General features: G+C 38.7%; 1 non-coding gene across 1 annotated transcript; it reads right to left on the bottom strand.

Annotated features, from left to right (window-relative positions):
- Positions 1 to 234: 234 nt before the first annotated feature.
- Positions 235 to 342, bottom strand: LOC148568674 (small nucleolar RNA R71). The gene has a single exon (XR_015882121.1). It is a non-coding gene; the product is annotated as a small nucleolar RNA R71 (small nucleolar RNA).
- Positions 343 to 8,027: the final 7,685 nt, after the last annotated feature.

Genomic DNA, 8,027 nt, shown 5'->3' with positions numbered 1-8,027 from the left:
CATGGACTTCCATCAGAAGATCCTTTTCAGTTCTTAACTGAATTCTTGCAGATCTGTGACACTGTTAAGACCAATGGGTTTGATCCCGAAGTCTACAGGCTTATGCTTTTCCCGTTTGCTGTAAGAGACAGAGCTAGAATATGGTTGGATTCTCAACCTAAAGATAGCCTGAACTCTTGGGATAAGCTGGTCACAGCTTTCTTAGCCAAGTTCTTTCCTCCTCAAAAGCTTAGTAAGCTTAGAGTGGATGTTCAAACCTTCAAACAAAAAGAAGGTGAATCCCTCTATGAAGCTTAGGAGAGATACAAGGAACTGACCAAAAAGTGTTCTTCTGACATGCTTTCAGAATGGACCATCCTGGATATATTCTATGATGGTCTGTCTGAACTATCAAAGATGTCATTGGACCATTCTGTAGGTAGATCCATTCACCTAAAGAAAACGCCTGCAGAAGCTCAGGAACTCATTGACATGGTTGCAAATAACCAGTTCATGTACACTTCTGAAAGAAATCCTGTGAGTAATGGGACGCCTCAGAGGAAGGGAGTTCTTGAAATTGATACTCTGAATGCCATATTGGCTCAGAACAAAATATTAACTCAGCAAGTCAATATGATCTCTCAGAGTCTGAATGGATTGAAGGAATCATCCAACAGTACTATAGAGCCATCTTCTGAAGAAGAAGCTTGTGATCCTGAGAACCCTGCAATAGCAGAGGTGAATTACATGGTGAACCCTATGGAAACACCTATAATCCCTCATGGAGAAATCATCCAAATTTCTCATGGAAGGATCAACAAAAGCCTCAACAAGGCTTTAATAATGGTGGAAGAAACAGGTTTAGCAATAGCAAACCTTTTCCATCATCCACTCAGCAACAGACAGAGAATTCTGAGCAGAACCCATCTAGCTTAGCAAATATAGTCTCTGATCTATCTAAGGCCACTGTGAGTTTCATAAATGAAACAAGGTCCTCCATTAGAAATTTGGAGGCACAAGTGGGCCAGCTGAGTAAAAGGGTCACTGAAACTCCTCCTAGTACTCTCCCAAGCAATACAGAAGAGAATCCAAAGAGAGAGTGCAAGGCCATTGATTTAACCAACATGGCCGAACCTACAAGGAAGGGAGAGGACGTGAATCCTAGTGAGGAAGACCTCCTGGGACGTTCAGTGACCAATAGGGAGTATCCCCTTGAGGAACCAAAGGAATCTGAGGCTCATCTAGAGACCATAGAGATTCCATTGAACCTCCTTCTGCCCTTCATGAGCTCTGATGAGTATTCTTCTTCTGATGAGAATGAAGAAGTTACTGAAGAGCAAGTTGCTAAGTACCTTGGTGCAATCATGAAGTTAAATGCCAAATTATTTGGTAATGAGACTTGGGAAGATGAACCTCCCTTGCTCACCAATGAACTGAATGCATTGGATAGGTAGAAATTACCTCAAAAGAAACAGGATCCTGGTAAATTCCTAATTCCCTGTAACATAGGCACCATGACCTTTGAGAAAGCTCTGTGTGACCTGGGGTCAGGAATAAACTTAATGGCACTCTCTGTAATGGAGAAACTTGGGATCTTTGAGGTGCAATCTGCCAGAATCTCATTAGAGATGGCAGACAACTCAAGAAAACAGGCTTATGGACAAGTAGAGGACGTATTAGTAAAGGTTGAAGGCCTTTACATCCCTGCTGATTTCATAATCCTAGACACTGGAAAGGATGAGGATGACTCCATCATCCTTGGAAGACCCTTCCTAGCCACAGCAAGAGCTGTGATTGATGTGGACAGAGGAGAGTTAGTCCTTCAACTTAATGAGGACAACCTTGTGTTTAAAACTCAAGGATCTCCCTCTGTAACCATGGAGACGAAACATGAAAATCTTCTCTCACTGCAGAGTCAACCAAAGCCCCCACAGTCAAACTCTAAGTTTGGTGTTGGGAGGTCACAACCAAACTCTAAGTTTGGTGTTGGGAGGTTCCAACCTTGCTCTGATTATCTGTGAGGCTCCATGAGAGCTCACTGTTAAGCTATTGACATTAAAAAAGCACTTGTTGGGAGGCAACCCAATGTTATTTAATCATATCTATTTTATTTTCTTTTTGTTATTTCGTGTTTTATTAGGTTGATGATCATGTGGAGTCACAAAAACTACTGAAAAATCAAAAACAGAATGAAAAACAGCATTAAAAATAGCACACCCTGGAGGAGGAGCATTCTGGCGTTTAAACGCCAGAAACAAGCATCTGTCTGGCGTTTAACGCCAGAAACAAGCACCAAGCTAGCATTTAACGCCAGAAACAAGCATCTGCCTGGCGTTAAACGCCAGAAACAGGCTACATTTGGGCGTTTAACGCCAGAAACAAGCAGCAGTCTAGCGTTAAACGCCAGGATTGCACAGCAAGGGCGTTTTACATGCCTAATTGGAGTAGGGATATTAAGTCCTTGGTCCCACTGGATCTGTGGACCCCACAGGATCCCCACAGGATCTGTGGACCCCATAGGATCCCCACCACTTCTTCTCTCCTCTTCACACCTTTTCATAACTCTCTTCCCCAAATACCCATCAGCAATCACCTCCAATTCCCCTCCAAAACCATCATACACCCACCTACACCCACCCACTCAAATTCAAACCATCACTCCTTCCTTTTCACACATCATAACCACCTTAAACCCCCATTGGCCGAACCATTCACACACCTCAATCTCCTCCATTTTCTTCTTCTTCTACTACTTCCTTTCTTCTTTTGCTCGGGGACGAGCAAACCTTTTAAGTTTGGTGTGGTAAAAGCATTGCTTTTTGTTTTTCCATAACCATTTATGGTACCTAAGGCCGGAGAAACCTCTAGAAAGAGGAAAAGAAAGACAAAAGCTTCCACTTCCGAGTCATGGGAGATGGAGAGATTCATCTCAAGGGTCTACAGCTCAGTGGTAGAGCATTTGACTGCACAACAAGAGCATGAGGAATTTCCTCACCAAGAAATCCCTGAGATACCTCAAGGGATACATTTTCCTCCACACAACTATTGGGAGAAACTAAGGATAGGAGCACCAAAATCACTAGGGATGGAGCAACAAAGACAAGGAAGAGACATAGAGGAGCTCAAAAGCACCATTGGTTCTTCAAGAAGAGGAAGACGCCATCCTCACTAAGGTAGACTCATTCCTTAATCTTCCTGTCTATTTATTTTACTGTTTTTCAATTGTTGAGCTTTATGTTTTATTTATGTTTGTGTCTTCACTATATGATCACTAGTGTCTAAGTGTCTATGCCTTAAAGTTATGAATGTCCTATGAATCCATCACCTCTCTTAAATAAAAATTTTTTTTTTCTAAAAACAAAAGAACAAGAAGTACATGGTTTCGAATTCATCCTTGAAACTAGTTTAATTATTTTGATGTGGTGACAATACTTTTTGTTTTCTGAATGAATGCTTGAACAGTGCATATGTCTTTTGAATTTGATGTTTAATGAATGTTAAATATGTTGGCTCTTGAAAGAATGATGAAAAAGGAGAAATGTTATTTGATGATCTGCAAAATCATAAAATTGATTCTTGAAGCAAGAAAAAGCAGTGAATACAAAAGCTTGCAAAAAAAAAGAAAAAAAATGGCAAAAAAAAGAAGAAAAAGAAAAAGAAAAAGCAAGCAGAAAAAGCCAAAAGCTCTTTAAACCAAAAGGCAAGAGCAAAAAGCCAATAACCCTTAAAACCAAAAGGCAAAGGTAATAAAAAGAATCCAAGGCTTTGAGCATGAGTGGATAGGAGGGCCTAAAGGAATAAAATCCTGGCCTAAGCGGCTAAACCAAGCTATCCTTAACCATGTGCTTGTGGCGTGAAGGTGTCAAGTGAAAACTTGAGACTGAGCAGTTAAAGTCAAGATCCAAAGCAAAAAAAGAGTGTGCTTGAGAACTCTGGACACCTCTAATTGGGGACTTTAGCAAAGCTGAGTCACAATCTGAAAAGGTTCACCCAGTTATGTGTCTGTGGCATTTATGTATCCGGTGGTAATACTGGAAAACAAAGTGCTTAGGGCCACGGCCAAGACTCATAAAGTAGCTGTGTTCAAGAATTAACATACTGAACTAGGAGAATCAATAACACTATCTAAATTCTAAGTTCCTATAGATGTCAATCATTCTGAACTTCAATGGATAAAGTGAGATGCCAAAACTATTCAAGAGGCAAAAAGCTACAAGTCCCGCTCATCTGATTGGAGCTAAGTTTCATTGATATTTTGGAATTTATAGTATATTCTCTTCTTTTTATCCTATTTGATTTTTAGTTGCTTGGGGACAAGCAATAATTTAAGTTTGGTGTTGTGATGAGCGGATAATTTATACGCTTTTTGGCATTGTTTTTACATAGTTTTCAGTATGATTTAGTTAGTTTTTAGTATATTTTTATTAGTTTTTAAATAAAAATCATATTTCTGAACTTTACTATGAGTTTGTGTATTTTTTTTGTGATTTCAGGTAATTTCTGGCTGAAATTGAGGGACTTGAGCAAAAATCAGATTCAGAGGCTGAAGAAGGACTACAGATGCTGTTGGATTCTGACCTCCCTGCACTCAAAGTGGATTTTCTGGAGCTACAGAACTCCAAATGGCACCCTCTTAATTGCGTTGGAAAGTAGACATCCAGGGCTTTCCAGCAATATATAATAGTCCATACTTTGCCCGAATTTAGATGATGCAAACTGGCGTTCAACGCCAGTTCCATGTTCCATTTTGGAGTTAAACGCCAGAAACAGGTTGCAAAGTGGAGTTAAACGCCAGAAACAGTTTATAAACTGGCGTTCAACTCCAAGAGAAGCCTCTACACGTGTAAAGCTCAATGCTCAGTCCAAGCACACACCAAGTGGGCCCGGAAGTGGATTTCTGCATCATTTACTCATTTCTGTAAACCCTAGTAACTAGTTTAGTATAAATAGGACTTTTTACTATTGTATTTAAAGAATCTTTGGAACATCTTTGGAACATTTTTCCTTAGACTTGGGGGCTGGCCATTCGGCCATGCCTGGACCTTGTTCTTATGTATTTTCAACGGTAGAGTTTCTACACACCAGAGATTAAGGTGTGGAGCTCTGCTGTTCCTCATGAATTAATGCAAAGTACTATTATTTTTCTATTCAATTCAAGCTTATTCCTATTCTAAGATGTTCATTCGCATCCAAGAACATGATGAATGTGATGATTATGTGACACTCATCATCATTCTCACTTACGAACGCGTGCCTGACAAACACTTCCGTTCTACATGCAAACAAGCTAGAATGAATATCTCTTAGATATCTAATACAGAGGACCGAGTCCGAGATATTAGAATCTTTGTGGTATAAGTTAGAACCCATGGATGGCCATTCCTGAGATCCAGAAAGTCTAAACCTTGTCTGTGGTATTCTGAGTAGGATCTGGGAAGGGATGGCTGTGACGAGATTCAAACTCGCGAGTGCTGGGCGTAGTGACAGACGCAAAAGGATAGTAAATCCTATTCCAGTATGATCGAGAATCGACAGATGATTAGCCATGCAGTGACAGTGCATTGGACCATTTTCACAGAGAGGACGGGATGTAGCCATTGACAACGGTGATGCCCAACATACAGCTTGCCATGGAAGGGAGTAGGAATGATTGGATGAAGACAGCAGGAAAGCAGATGTTTAGGAGGAACGAAAGCATCTCTACACGCTTATCTGAAATTCTCACCAATGAATTACATAAGTATCTCTATCTTTATTTTACGTTTTATTTATCTTTTAATTATCAAATCTCTAAAACCAATTGAATCCGCTTGACTGAGATTTACAAGGTGACCATAGCTTGCTTCAGGCCGACAATCTCCGTGGGATCGACCCTTACTCACGTAAGGTTTATTACTTGGACGACCCAGTGCACTTGCTGGTTAGTTGTGCGAAGTTGTGACAAAGTGTGATTCACGTTTGAGAGCACCAAGTCTTTGGCGCCATTGTTGATGATCACAATTTCGTGCACCAGCGGCCTAGCTACTGTCGTTTTGCCCTTGCCAGAGCTAATGTTTTTGTTGCAAGGAGCCATTTCTACCATTGTTATTTCTGGGTTTCCTTCCAATTTTCTTGAGTTTTGAAAAATTGAGGCGATGAATTTTGTCATTGAGTTAGAGAGGGAGTACAACAGGCCCAGTAGCAAGCCCAATTTCGTTGGGAAAGGGTTCATGGTCGCACTATAAAGATTAAGGAATGAGTTCAAGCTGTAACGATTGTGATGTTGGTGATGAGTTAGGAGGTGAGGAGGTAACGCGTTAGGATTGAAGTAGAGGAGAAGAGACTGGAATGCTGCGTTTCGCGCCTCACCCCAAAATGGCGTCGTCTTGCTGACAAGGATGGCGACCAATTTGTCTATGAAGAACACCTGTACAACTTACCGGACACATTAGATACTAAACGTGCCACTTCAGAATTTTTTTGGGGACTAAAATGCTCACCAGAAATTAATGTGTGTATTAATTTCCCCTATGTCTTTTTTTTCTTTTATTCATTGTATGTGTGTATGTTGGGAAGGAGAATGAGGGTATCAAAAATGTATGTGCGTGTGTGTTGAGGGAGGAGAGAATGAGACTGTCGAAAAATTTTTGCGTGGGTGTGTGTGTTGGGAAGAGAATGAAAGTACTGAGATATTTAGAAATGGGAGAGAGAGAGAGAGAGAGTTTTGAGGGAGAGGAATGAGGATGTCAATAGATTCAAAAGAGAGAGGGTGGGAGGAGAATGAGGGTGTCGAGAGATTCAGAAGAGAGAGAGAGAGAGAGAGTGTGTGTGTTGGCAGAGGAGAATGAGGGTATCAAAAATGTGTGTGCGTGCATGCGTACGTGCGTGTGTGTTGGGGAGGAGAGAACGAGGGTGTCAAGAAATTTCTGCATCGGGGTGTGTGTGTGTTGGAGAGATAATGAGGGTTCCAAGAAATTTAGAAATGAAAGAGAGAATGTGTGTGGGTGTGTGTTTTGGGGGAGGAGAATGAGGATGTCGAGAGATTTAGAAAAGAGGGGATAGAGAACGAGGGTGCCAAGAGATGTGGGTGTGTGTTTTGGGGGAGGAGAATGAGGATGTCGAGAGATTTAGAAAAGAGGGGGTAGAAAATGAGGGTGCCAAGAGATTCAGGAGAGAAGGGGGAGGGGGGGGGAAGAGGAGAATGAGGGTACCAGAGATTCAAGAGAGAGAAAGAGAAAGAAAAAATAAAAAAAATTAGCAGTAATAAAGTTTTAAGACAGATATACTATTTCTGTTAAATAAATTTCTTGGCTATTATATATATTATTATAATTATATATATATCATTAATGTTTTATCTGTGTTTTATTTTTTCGATTCAGGTGCAGATTTTTGTCAATTTATTTATTTATTTTTATGTTATTTATCATTTATTTACTTTATTAATGCTTTATAATTATTTATTAATATTAATATTGCTAAGCTATTATTGTTATATTTTTATTAATTTACTTTTAGTATTATAATTATTCATTAATTATTATTACTATCGTTGTTATTATTATTTATTTATTATTATTGTTATTGTTATTTCTATTTATTATTATTATTATTATTAGTCTTTTATTTCTGTTACGTTAATTATTATTATTATTATTATTATTATTATTATTATTATTATTATTATTATTATTATTTAAATCTTCTATGATATTATTATTATTACATGTAGTGTTACTTTTATTGTTGGTTGTGATTATTATTTTTTGTTTATTATATTATTTAATTTGTCATAATGCAATATTATTTTTTAATTAATTATGATAAAAAAAAATATAAAAGACAGACGGTCCATCATTAAGAAGACAAGATGTTTTGGTTGGTATGTCGTAATTCCTACTTTGTTATCACAATGCTGTGAGACACGTCAAGAGATAAAAAATTTTTAAAAATGTCTTTTATGTGTGAGACAAACAGATGAAGAAAAGTGGAAAGAAAAATAAAATTACCATATAAGACATATTTATATATAAATGTAAGAATTCATATACGAATGTAATAGCTATGAT

Source organism: Arachis ipaensis, chromosome B4 (genome assembly GCF_059453495.1).
Source record: "Arachis ipaensis isolate K30076 ecotype BB chromosome B4, ASM5945349v1, whole genome shotgun sequence".
NCBI classification, from domain to species: Eukaryota; Viridiplantae; Streptophyta; class Magnoliopsida; order Fabales; family Fabaceae; genus Arachis; species Arachis ipaensis.
The sequence above is the reverse complement of the archived record's forward strand: the minus strand, read 5'-3'. Positions and strand labels throughout refer to the sequence as shown.